Source organism: Pleurodeles waltl, chromosome 1_1, assembly GCF_031143425.1.
Source record: "Pleurodeles waltl isolate 20211129_DDA chromosome 1_1, aPleWal1.hap1.20221129, whole genome shotgun sequence".
NCBI classification, from domain to species: domain Eukaryota; kingdom Metazoa; phylum Chordata; class Amphibia; order Caudata; family Salamandridae; genus Pleurodeles; species Pleurodeles waltl.
In genome coordinates, this window is record NC_090436.1 from 670,312,009 (window position 1) to 670,324,497 (window position 12,489).

Consider the following 12,489-nt stretch of genomic DNA (forward strand, 5'->3'; position numbering starts at 1 on the left):
TGGCAGAGTGGGCAACCCACCCACTGTATAGACTTGAGAGACTGTGGCTTTGCACTCCCCAGGATGGCACAGTGGGCAACCCACCCACTGTATAGACTTGAGAGACTGTGGCTTTGCACTCCCCAGGATGGCACAGTGGGCATGGTGGCCCCTTCGTGGATCTGGCGTCGTGGACTCATGTGGCTGTGGTGCCCCCCCATTCCCTTCCCCCTGAGGTGCCTGTAGTTTATTCATCAGATGCCCCTGCAGTGTTCTCTCCAAAGGACTCAGGTCTCCTGTGTGGGCTTTGCCCTTGTGTCGCTACACTGTAGCCCACGGACTGTTCGATTTAACTTTGATGTAGAGGACTAATTGCCTCGGTTCTCCATGGCCGTGTGTATAGTATTATTTTGTTATGGATATTTTGCATAGTTGACCGATACATATCAGAGTCTATTTTTTATATACATTTTTCTTCACAATTTAATTATGTCTTTGCATTTTTCAGGGGGGTTTGGGTGTTGTCACTGTGCATTGTTGCTCTGCATTGGTGTGTACATAGTTTGGTGGGGTGGGGGTCGCATATGTGTGTGCCCGTAACCTTTCCTCCTCCCCCCTCCCGTGTGTCGTAGGTGCAGTACTCACCGTTGTCATCTGCGCCGGCGTTCGTACTCGTGGTAGATGAGAAGGTAGACGAGAGCAGGTAGGATGTTTAATTCGGGTTCCATGCTGTCCTCCGTCCTCGTGGAGTGTGTTTTGGTGAGCGTTTTCCCGTCCGTAGTCTGTTTCCGCCGTGTTTTTATCGGCGGGGCTCCAGCCCCGGAAAAGGTGGCGGATTGGTGAGTTGTGATAGGGTGGGCGGTACATTGTCTGCCGCCTGCCTGTTGGCGGTGACCGCCGCGCTGTTTGTCTGTACCGCCGTGGCGGTCGGAGTGTTAATGTGGCGGGCTGTGTTGGCGGTTGCCGCCAGGGTCAGAATTCCATTTTTTCGACCGCCGGCCTGTTGGCGGTTTGGCCGCCGCTTTATCACCGACCGCCAGGGTTAGAATCACCCCCTTAATGCCTTTATCTTTGTGGGCTGTTCTTTTTGTAATAGGTCAGTTAAGGGGGCGGCTAAGGTGGAATAGTTTGGAATGAACCGTCTGTAATAACCCACTAGCCCCAAAAAGGAACACATCTCTTTTTTTGTAGTTGGATTTGGTACCTTGAGAATGGCCTCCACTTTATTTAACTGAGGTCGGATCTGGCCCTTCCCTATAGCCAAGTTAACCGATATCATCGCAAGCCAACTTGCACTTCCCTGGGTTAGCGGTGAGTCCCACTTTCCTTAGTGTCTGGAATATATTGTCTAAATGGAATACATGTTCATTCCAAGACTCACTATAGATCACTTTATCATCATGATATGCAGCGGCATATACGGAATGTATACTTAATAACCTGTCCATTAGTCTCCGAAATGTGGCAGTAGCCCAAAAGGAACGACTGTAAAATGGTAAAATCCGGATGGAGTAGAAAAAGCCATTTTTTCTTTGTCAGAGGGACACAGAGGAATCTGCCAGTAACCCTTAGTAAGATCTAATGTGGAAATTTTTTATGCTTTGCCCAGTCTTTCGAGTAATTCATCAACCAGTGGAATAGGGTATGTATCAAACTGGGATATATTATTTAGTTGCCTAAAATCGATACAAAATCGAACAGACCCATTCGGTGTGGGAACCTGTTAGAAATGGGGTTTTTGGTTGGCAGTCAGGTTACCCTCTGTCCAAGCAAAAGCCCTCACTCTAGTCAGGGTAAGTCACACACTATCCAAGATTATCCTGTGCCCACCCTCTGGTAGCTTGGCACGAGCAGTCAGGCTTAACTTAGAAGGCAATGTGTAAAGTATTTGTGCAATAAATCATACAATACCACCATATAGCACCACTAAAATACACCACACAGTGTTTAGAAAAATATATAATATTTATCAGGATAATTGTAGGTCAAAAAGAATAAAGATGCAATGGAAAATTGTAGAACTATCACAGGAAAGTGATATAAAGGGTCTTAAGTCTTTAGAATGTAATAAAGTGTCTTTCAAGCACAAAGTACTTGGTTTCTGGTGGAAAATCTCCTCAGAGGGCCACAGGTGAAGAGATGCGTGGAAAAAGGGGGGGTGTGCGTCGATTTCCTCTCAGCACACACCGACTTGCGTCGTTCTTTTCCACGCGGGGAAGTCGGGCGTCGTTTTCCGGCGCGCAGACAGTCTCTTTTTGTGGACCGCGGGGATTACCAGATGTCCCGGGTCTGTGCGTGGATTCTCCTGCTTGTTTTCCGGCTGCGCGTCGTTCTGCTGGGCTGCGCGTCGAAGTTTCGATCTCACGGTAGGCGTCGCGTCGATTTCTCCTTGGAAGTCGGGCGGCGTTGTCCTTGCGAGGCCGTGCGTCGAAAGTTTGGTCTCACGGCAGGCGTCGCGTCGATTTCTCCTTGGAAGTCGGGCGGCGTTGTCCTTGCGAGGCCGTGCGTCAAAGTTTCGCACTCACGGTAGGCGTCGCGTCGATTTCTCCTGGAAAGTCGGGCGGCTTTGTCCTTGCGAGGTTGTGCGTCGAAGTCTCGATCGTCCCGAGGGCGTCGCGTCGATCAGCGTCGGTGTGCGGCGTTTTTCTCGCCGCGAAACAAGCTGTGCGTCGAAATTTTTGGCGCACGGAGCGTCCAGGTGAAAGGAAGAAGTCTTTTTGGTCCTGAGACTTCAGGGAACAGGAGGCAAGCTCTATCCAAGCCCTTGGAGAGCACTTTCACAGCCAGACAAGAGTTCAGCAAGGCAGCAGGGCAACAGCAAGACAGCAGTCCTTTGTAGAAAGCAGACAGGTGAATCCTTTGAGCAGCCAGGCAGTTCTTCTTGGCAGGATATAGTTTCTGGTTCAGGTTTCTTCTCCAGCAAGTGTCTGATGAGGTAGGGCAGAGGCCCTGTTTTATACCCAAATGTGCCTTTGAAGTGGGGGAGACTTCAAAGAGTGGCTAAGAAGTGCACCAGGTCCCCTTTCAGTTCAATCCTGTCTGCCAGGGTCCCAGTAGGGGGTGTGGCAGTCCTTTGTGTGAGGGTAGGCCCTCCACCCTCCCAGCCCAGGAAGACCCATTCAAAATGCAGATGTATGCAAGTGAGGCTGAGTACCCTGTGTTTGGGGTGTGTCTGAGTGAATGCACAAGGAGCTGTCAACTAAACCTAGCCAGACGTGGATTGTAAGGCACAGAAGGATTTAAGTGCAAAGAAATGCTCACTTTCTAAAAGTGGCATTTCTAGAATAGTAATATTAAATCCGACTTCACCAGTCAGTAGGATTTTGTATTACCATTCTGGCCATACTAAATATGACCTCCCTGCTCCTTTCAGATCAGCAGCTGCCACTTCAACAGTGTATGAGGGCAGCCCCAATGTTAGCCTATGAAGGGAGCAGGTCTCACAGCAGTGCAAAAACGAATTGAGGGTTTTTTACACTACCAGGACATATAACTACACAGGTACATGTCCTGCCTTTTACCTACACAGCACCCTGCTCTAGGGGATACCCAGGGCACACATTAGGGGTGACTTATATGTAGAAAAAGGGGAGCTCTATGCTTGGCAGGTACTTTTAAATGCCAAGTCGAGGTGGCAGTGAAACTGCCCACACAGGCCTAGCAATGGTAGGCCTGAGACAAGGAAAAGGGGCTACTTAAGTGGGTGGCACAATACGTGCTGCAGGTCCACTAGTAGCATTTAATCTATAGGCCCTAGGCACCTGGAGTGCACATTACTGGGGACTGATAAGTAGATTAAATAGTTCAATCAGGTATGATCCAAAGTTACCATGTTTACAGAGAGAGAGCATATGCACTTTAGCACTGGTTAGCAGTGGTAAAGTGCGCAGAGTCTAAAAACCAGCAAAAACAGTATCCACAAAGTGGAGGGAGGCAGGCAAAAAGTTAGGGGTGACTACCCTAAGGCTGTCAGGTCTAACAGTACCAAAACGACTGGGGAGCACCAAGGACTCACTGAGGGTTTTATAATGCACTTCAAATAATATTTTCCGAGCTTCACGGTATTCTATAGGGGCGGAGGCAAACTGTTTTTCCTGGTTGAGTCTTAATACTGTGTTGAATCAAGGTTTTTTTTCCTGGGGTTGCAGAGAACAAGAGTCTATGTTTATGTACTAGCTCTTGTAATTGTTTTTGTTGTTCCGGTGAAAGAGAGGAACTAACAGAGGGCATATCTGTTATTTGGTCAGTGGGTGCTGGACACAGGTTGATTTCTAGTTCTTTTACATTATTGATAAGGAACCCTGTCCTCGGAGGGTTATCAGGTTCTTCCAATTTTTTTAAATAGATTTATGTAATAAATCTAGGCTTTCTTTGGGTTTTCAGATATTTCGATCATATAGGTAACTGGGCTTCTTGTTTCTAGGACTCTGTAGGGACCCTGCCATTTGGCCAACAGCTTATGATCGGAGCTAGGCAACAGAATGAGTACTTTGTCACCCGGTTGGAGTTGTCTAAGAGTGGTATTTTTGTCATAATATTGTTTTTGTTTTTCTTGTGCCTTCTCGAGATGGATTCGGACGTCTTCCCATACCGTATGTACTTGATCTTTTAATTGTTGCGTATATTCTAGGAGATCTTTATCATCATTTTCTTCTTCCTCCCACATCTCTGAGGCCATGTCTAAGAGAGTTCTGGGCTGACGTCCAAAAACCAGCTCGAAGAGGCTATGACCAGTAGAGGACCGCACATGTGTTCTTATGGTATAGAGAACTAGGGGTAACTTTTTATCCCAGTGTTTACCGGAATCTGTAATGTTTTTTTTTAAATAACGTTTTTAAAGTGCGATTGTAACTCTCTACAAGACCATCCATTGGGGAATGGTAGACGGAAGTGCGTATCCGGGTCATCCCTAATATCTCACATATTTGTGCCATCAGACGGGACATAAACGGGGTACCCTGGTCTGTGAGGATCTCCTTGGGAAATCCCACCTGTGAAAAGAATCCTATCATAGCATGAGCCACGCTTTTGATGGTCATGCTAGTCAGTGGAATAGCTTCTGGGTACCTCGTCACGTAATCAACTAAAATGAAGATATACATATAACCTCTTGAGGAGGGAATAAGAGGGCCTACTAAGTCAACAGCCACCCTAGAAAAAGGGATATGAATGATAGGTAAAGAAAGCAAAGGCGCTTTCTTTTGTGGACCTGGATTTACCAATTGACACTTTGGACACTGCTGACAGAAGTGGCGTATCTCAGAGAAGACCCCGGGCCAATAAAAGCAGTGTAAGAGATATTCCTCTGTCTTCTCCCTTCTGAAATGGCCACCCCCCATGTGATTATGGGCCATATGCAAGGTTTGCGTATGGTAGGGTTGGGGTACTACCAACTGTACTTTTTCTTGGTTATTATGTTTGGTTATTCTATGCAACAGTCCTTTCTGGACTAGGAAATACGGACCCACCTGTCCTGATTTCTCTGTTACAGCAGACTTCCATGCATGCTATAGGGTAGGGTCTTCTCTTTGACTGCTGCAAAAGGAGGTAGGGAAGCCAGCACTACCTTACTAGGGTCTTCTCTCATGCTGGGTACTTTTTGCGCTTGGTATAGTTTTCCCCCTTCTTGTTTCACCTTTTTACTTGGTTTCTATCTTTCTTTTCCTGGGCTAATGGGAGTTTGCAAAAAGGGAGCGTCTTCCCACCATAGATCTGCCTTATCTCCCCTTTGGACACTATCCAACAGATCGGAAAAGTCGGCATAGTCGGTACCTATGAAGACTTCCTCCACTAAATGTCCAATAACTCCCATCATAATCGTGTCTGTCTGTCCATTCCAGTCAATGGAGACAGGGACTAGAGGATAGCGCTACATGTCTCCATGGATACAACAAAAAGACACTATTTCAGTGGTTTCCCATGTCGTTGCCTCTATGAGACTTGCCCTTATTACTGAATGGCTAGAACCATAATCAATTAATACACTAGTGGTTTGACCATTGACTCTCATCTCTTTCACATACCTGGAGGTATCTTTCCCTGTATGAAACACCCTCCCGCGTGTGACACCTATTTCCATGGGTTCTGGTTTTTCTTCTTTATGGGGACAATGGCGGACGATGTGTCCCGATTCACCACAATTATAACATTGGGGTTGTTGATTAGGGGTTTTCTCTGTGACCCTAGGGGTGAGGATTTCCTCGGTTCCTTTGAGCAGCTTTGGATGATAGGAGGGGCCGCGGGTCGATTTCGCGTAAAGGCCCCTTTGTGTATACCTAATTTAAAAACAGGGGCCTGATGGTATGCACAAGCCAAATCATTTGCGGTAGTGGTGTCTACATTAGGGTGTTGTTTTATCCAGTTCCATGTCATTGAGGGTAAGGCCTCAAGGAATTACTCGAGTAATATAATCCGAATGACTTTGTCCCGATCTGTGCCGATGGGTCCCAGCCATTTCAGTCAAAGATCTTGTATCCTAAAATAGAGGGCTCGAGGATTTTCCATAGGACACAATTTGGTTTTCCAGAATTTGATTCCATAATATTCTGTATCGAACCCGACCCGCTCCAGTATACCCTTCTTGATGAATGGATAGGAGGTGGTACTTCTGGGATTTACAGCTTGTTATGCTGCTTGTAACGTTCCTGTCAGGAGGGGAGCTATGTATTGGCCCCACCTGTCTTCTGCCAAGTAGCAGAAGTGGCTACCCTCTCAAAGTTGGTGAAAAATGCGTCTGGGTCCTTTCCTTCTTAGCATTTCTGCAGGACTGAACTAGGAACGTTAGGGTGGACCCGGGTTGCGCGATCGTATCTGTTAGTTTTTGGAGGGCGGTTTTGTTCACTAACCGGTTAATGGCTATTATCGTAACCTGACTTTTTAAAGTGTTTTGGAGGGTCTCTCTATCAGTCCATGCCTCTCTTTGTTAATCTTCCCATACGACCTGCAAGTGCTGTTGTCCTTCGGCCAATCTTTGTATCATGTCTTCTAATGTAGGCTTAACTTCCATTCTCCTTGGGTAGTAGTAGACCTCTTCTACAGATGTCGTCTCCTATTCCACTTCTGACACCACTGTAGGGGGGTTCTTTGGGCCAGGCCGGAGACTTTAATGATATCAAAAAAGTTGCTACAATATTTGAGAATGTTTTTATTGGAGGTTTAAGATGTTCCTTCTGGTTTACATGCATTAACTCAGTCTCTTGTGGGCTTTTTGTTCTTCCTTATGTGATATGTCTCTCTGCTTCCTCTCCTCTTCTTCTTCCTACTCTTCCGTTCTCTTTCTTCTGATTGACTTAGTTCCTTTCCTTTGCTTCTTTTCTGTACTAGGCTTGACTCCCCATAGTATGGAACACTGTTGTCGGGTCCAGGAAGCAAGAACAAAAGCAAAGGACAAGGTAAGTGGTCTTTGTTTCTTTTTCTGTGAATGGGGGTTAGGGATTGCAGGGGTGGGGGAAACAACACCCAGTAAATGTCTCTAATGAACAATGCCCACAGTGAAGATATGCCCCACTTGTGAAAGGGAAAAAAAAAAAAAGAAAACATAAAGCAAATACCCGTTCTCCAGGGTTGTCAACCCCCTTTTGTCAAGTTTCAAGGCAAGTCTTTATCCAGTGAAGAAGAATACAGTGGAGGTTAGTAAAAAAGGGGGGAGCATGGAAAAACAAACAACAAATGAAATGGAGGAAGTTTTCAAAGTGATACTCTTCTCCCTCTTCTTGTCTCCCCCCACCCCCTCCCTTACCACCAGTACGCTGCAGGATTATACAAGCAGGCACGCACCTGCATAAGCCACGTCCCTCCAGGGATGTGGCGGGTGCTGTGGCTTTGTATTCCGATCGTCAGAGGTGTTTCCTCCTGAGGGAGCGTCTACGATTCCCTGTCTTAACCGCCACACGTCTCGGTTGCACTTTTACTTGCACTGGTTTCTGCATCTTCCTCGTCATCTTGCTGCTCTCGTGCGTCTTTCTGCTCTCCTCTCTCTCTCTGCTCTTCTCCGTCTTCCTGTTCTCGTCAGTCCTTTTCATTGTCTTCCTCCTCCCCTTTGTTAACCCGGATGTCTGGTCTATAGCAAGGCATTTCATTGCTGTCGATGGTGCCCCCGGGGTACTGTTTTGCTAGTCCTGGGGCATCGTGGCGTAACAGGGCTGTGCGAACCCTCTTACAGTAGCCTTGTAATTTCTTTGGTTTCAAATGAACACTTGTACTTCTTCTGTGAACTTCAGTGTTGTCATTATTAATGTTTGTGTGTTTTCCTAAAATATTGAACCGTATGGAATTTTTTACATGTATACTGGGATTTAAAGCTATCCGACATACATTCCACCAACTTCCATCAGTCAGTTTCACTGCATCCATACTAATTCACAAATTTGTTGAGATTCTTTAAATTTTGATAAGCTTTTTCTCATTAACACAGGATTTTATACCCTCACCCAATCTCCTACTTTCAATCTGCCACCTTCACAACAAAATTAGCCACTCTTGCTATGATTGGAGTTATTTCCAGCTGTTTGTCAAATTTCTTTTACATTGCTTCCCTCTTGAAATAACTTTACCATCCAAAATGGACACAGTTCAGTGGATGCAAACCTTCCCATCAAAAATTCAAAAGGACTTCTGCCAGTGGCTACATGTGGTGTGGAGCGATAAGACCACATTAAGGCCCTCATTGCGAGGCTGATGGTCATGAGACCGGCAGCCTCACGGTGGTGGTCTTTCGACCACGGACCCGGCAGTAAAGACCACTGCATTACAAGTTGTGGGGTTTTACCGAAGCCTAACCACCACAACGCCGCCTGGCCCGCCGGTGCAGTCACTCCGACACGGCCGGCGATGAGCTCCCCGGTGTCGGTTGCAGGCTGCGTTTTGAGGCAGCATACTGCCAGGCTTTTCAGAGCAGTCGCCCCACCACAAAAAGCCTGGCGGACACTCACCTGATGACAGGAAACCCCATTTCTGTCATAAGAATATATACACACATATGTCCACACACCTCCATGCATCCCCCACTCATCAGCATATATGCACATACACACCCTCCAAATTTACACTCATGCACACACCCCCTTCATCCATACACATGCACATACCCCACCTTCATCCACACTCATCCACACCCCGTTCACGCATGCACATGCACACACAAACACGCTCTCCACACACACAGACATGCACACATACATGCACAGACCACACACATGTACCCAACACCGCCCAGCCCCTCCTTTCGGATGATCAACTTACCTTTTCCGGCGAGGTGGTCATCTGGGAGAGGATGGACCCTGGCTTTTCCACTGGCAGTACCGCCCTGCCGTACCGGACACCGCCACACCCGAATATGTATCATAATATGGCAGGCAGTGTCTTGTTGCTGTGGCGGTGCTGGTGGTGGCCAGGCCAACAGAGTCAGATATCCACCTGTAAAGAGGCGGAAATCCTTTCTGGACTCGTGGTATGGCGGTTAGCAGACTGTCAACACTGGCAGTCTGCTGGCTGCAGTGGCTTCGGAAGTCTTCAGAAAAGTCCTCCAAAGTTGTAATGAGACCCTAAATCTTTGATTGCTTGATCTACACGGATGTTGTTTCTATGTGCAGCTTGAATAGAATCCACTCACACTTTATTAAAACGTTCTACTTTTCCATTGCTTTGTGGATGATAAAATGATGTCCTAATATGTTTGATACACATTCATTCAAAAACTGAAGCATCTCTGTCAAAATAAATTGCACCACATTGTGAGTTTTGCAGTCAAAGCAGACACTTCTTGTCGATGGAACTCTGATCAGTTCGACTTCAACCCATCTAGACAAATGATCTACTACCACTAAGAAATACCTCCTGTTAGGTGGTAAAATATGATATGGTCCTAGAAAATCAAGACCTATTTTTTGCCATGATCTAGTTGTTGAAGGAACAAATGATTCTATAGTACTCTATATGACGAATACTTTATCATTCCTATAACATCTTGTGCACATCTGAACAAACTCATCATTCTCTCTGTCCATTTTGGGCAACCAAAAATCATTTCTTATTTGTCTTTTCGTAATTGGAGCACCAGAATGACCAGTGTGAGCTGTAGAAATTATTCTTTGTCGAAAACACTCTGAAGGTACAAGTCTGTTTCCTCACACTAATTTTTCTCATTCAATGGACAGCTCATCCAAAACCTTCCAAAACATTTGTAATTCCAAAGATATTTTTTTTCCGTAGGCCAACCTGGTTTAACTAAAGTCATTAGTTCACACAATGTTTTGTCTTTTTTTACAGAGTCTAACCATTCATTCTCTTCTATGCACATGTTGAAGTCTTTAACACATGACAAAGAAAACTCTTGAATCTCTGTCTACCAATCTTGTACTTCATTATTCTCAATTGGTAACCTGGATGAACAGTCTGCCTTACAATTCTTACCTCCTGGAATATACTCAATTGTAAATGTAAATTCTAAAAGCTTGGCATAAAGTCTCTCAATATGAGCTTTCGAATTTTTCCGTTTTCAAAATAAAAGGTCTGCCCCACAGATACTGCTAGAATTTTTCTACACTCCGCACGCATGCCAAAAGTTCTTTTCAATAACAGAGTATTTCCGCTCTACTTGGGGTAATGTTCTCAATGCAAACCCTATTGTACTTTTTTTTTAATTTAATTTTATTTTTTAAGGACACGCAGCGGGTTACATGTTTGCAATAATAAAGAGAAAAAAAAAAAAAAAAGAAGCGTAAATACATCAATATTGGCGTACAGGTGAAGCAAACATTCTAAACAAGAGTCAATGATAATAGTTTCTACTCTTAGGGATCTCATAAATTTACTTATTTAGTCGGCACATTCTCGGGGCCCAAGAGCCATAAGGAGAGAGGTGCCCAAGCTCTAGTGAATCTTTTACAGGCCGCTGCTCCTTTTAGTTCATACAGGCTACTCTCCAGGTGATACATAGATAAGAGTTGTGAAAACCATTGATTGAATCGTGGGGGATCAACATCATGCCCCAGAGATGCTATGCAGTTACGAAATACTGACATTGCTATGAACAGAAAGTATCTATCTCGACTATTGCAGACTGAATGATCAACTCCCAGTAAAACATTTGAGGTGTCAGATAGATAGTCTGTTTCAAGATTTTCTTCAATATATCGGATATCCCAGTAATCAAACTTCCCAGTTTTACACCTTGAAAGAACATATGACAGAGATCTGCTTTCGGGCAACCGCATCGTGGACACATAATTCCCGCCGTTTTGCCCCAGCTCGCAATCTTAGCAGGTGTATAATATAAATTGTACAATACCATAAAATGTTGAGCTTGCGGGCCAGCAGACACTAAAACAGTCCGTGCCATTTCCATAGACTCACAAACCTCTGTCTCTTTAGCTCCAACCCGTGCTTCCCATTTTTTAACCAATGACGCCAGGTCATCTTGTATAGCATTTAAAAGCAGTGGATACAGGTTTTTAATACCGCAGCTAGTGGGGTGTCGTGAGACTTCCATTAGCTTAATCTTATCCGTGTGCCAACCTTGGGTCATACTAGTTAGTAAAAAGGCTTTAATCTGTAAAAATTTAAAAAAGTCTATTTTTTCCAGCGCAAATTCCGCACTCAGTTCCTCAAATGATTTGAGGTGACTGCCGGAGTGAAACAAGTCCCCGACTTTGTGAATACCCCGATTACTCCACCTCAAGCAATAGTGGTCTTTAAATATTGCTGGAAGCGTGGGGGTAATCCACAAGGGAGTGTAGTGGCAGATTCGTCCTATACCTATCTTAGGCTTAACCTGGGTCCATGCCTTAAATGCAGCATAAATTACCTTAAATTTAACCTTTTTATAGTAGCTGGGTTCCAGAATCCGCAGGAAGACTGCGTCTGCTTCTTTGCCCAGAATCAGGGTACATATCGAAGGGAGAGCATCTTGCCCGGTTCTATCCGTAACATAAAGTATCTGTGCATACTGAAGCACTGCTGCCAGATAATAAAGTTTAAAATTGGGAAGTGCCCACCCCCCTTGCTCTCTTGGGAGAGTCATATAATGGAAAGCCCGGCGCGGCTTTGTATAGGACCAAATGAAGCTATTAACCAATCCCTCTATTAATTTGAACCAATCTTGCCCAATCTCTAGGGGGATTGTTCTAAAGAGGTAGAGTACTTTGGGTAGAAACACCATTTTTATCACATTACAGCGTCCCATGAGTGACAAGTGTAGATTGTTAATGCGAGCGAGATCTTTCCTAGTCTTTGTTAAAATTGGGCCCATGTTTATTTTCACCACTTCGTCAAGGTTTGCTGTAAGTTTAACACCTAAATATTGTACCTGCGTCAGCACCCGCTCGTCCTTAAAATCTACTGATTCATTCACCAATATTTGGCATTTACTCTTGTTCAGCAAATAACCAGATATTTTCCCAAACTGCAGGGCTTCCTGCTCTATTTCCAATATAGCAGTCCTGGGGTCCATGGTCACCACCGCGATATCGTCTGCATATGCTAAAATCTTAGTACACCCTCCTTTCAATGAGA

The 12,489-nt window shown here is 45.1% G+C and overlaps 1 long non-coding RNA gene across 1 annotated transcript in view; it reads left to right on the forward strand.

Moving 5' to 3' along the window:
• LOC138286605 (uncharacterized) overlaps positions 1–12,489 on the forward strand; it is an 86,043-nt gene that overhangs the window by 67,774 nt on the left and 5,780 nt on the right. Inside the window, exon 3 of the long non-coding RNA XR_011202019.1 lies at positions 7,303–7,370. This is a non-coding gene — a long non-coding RNA (uncharacterized lncRNA). The remainder of the gene's footprint in view (positions 1–7,302; positions 7,371–12,489) is intronic.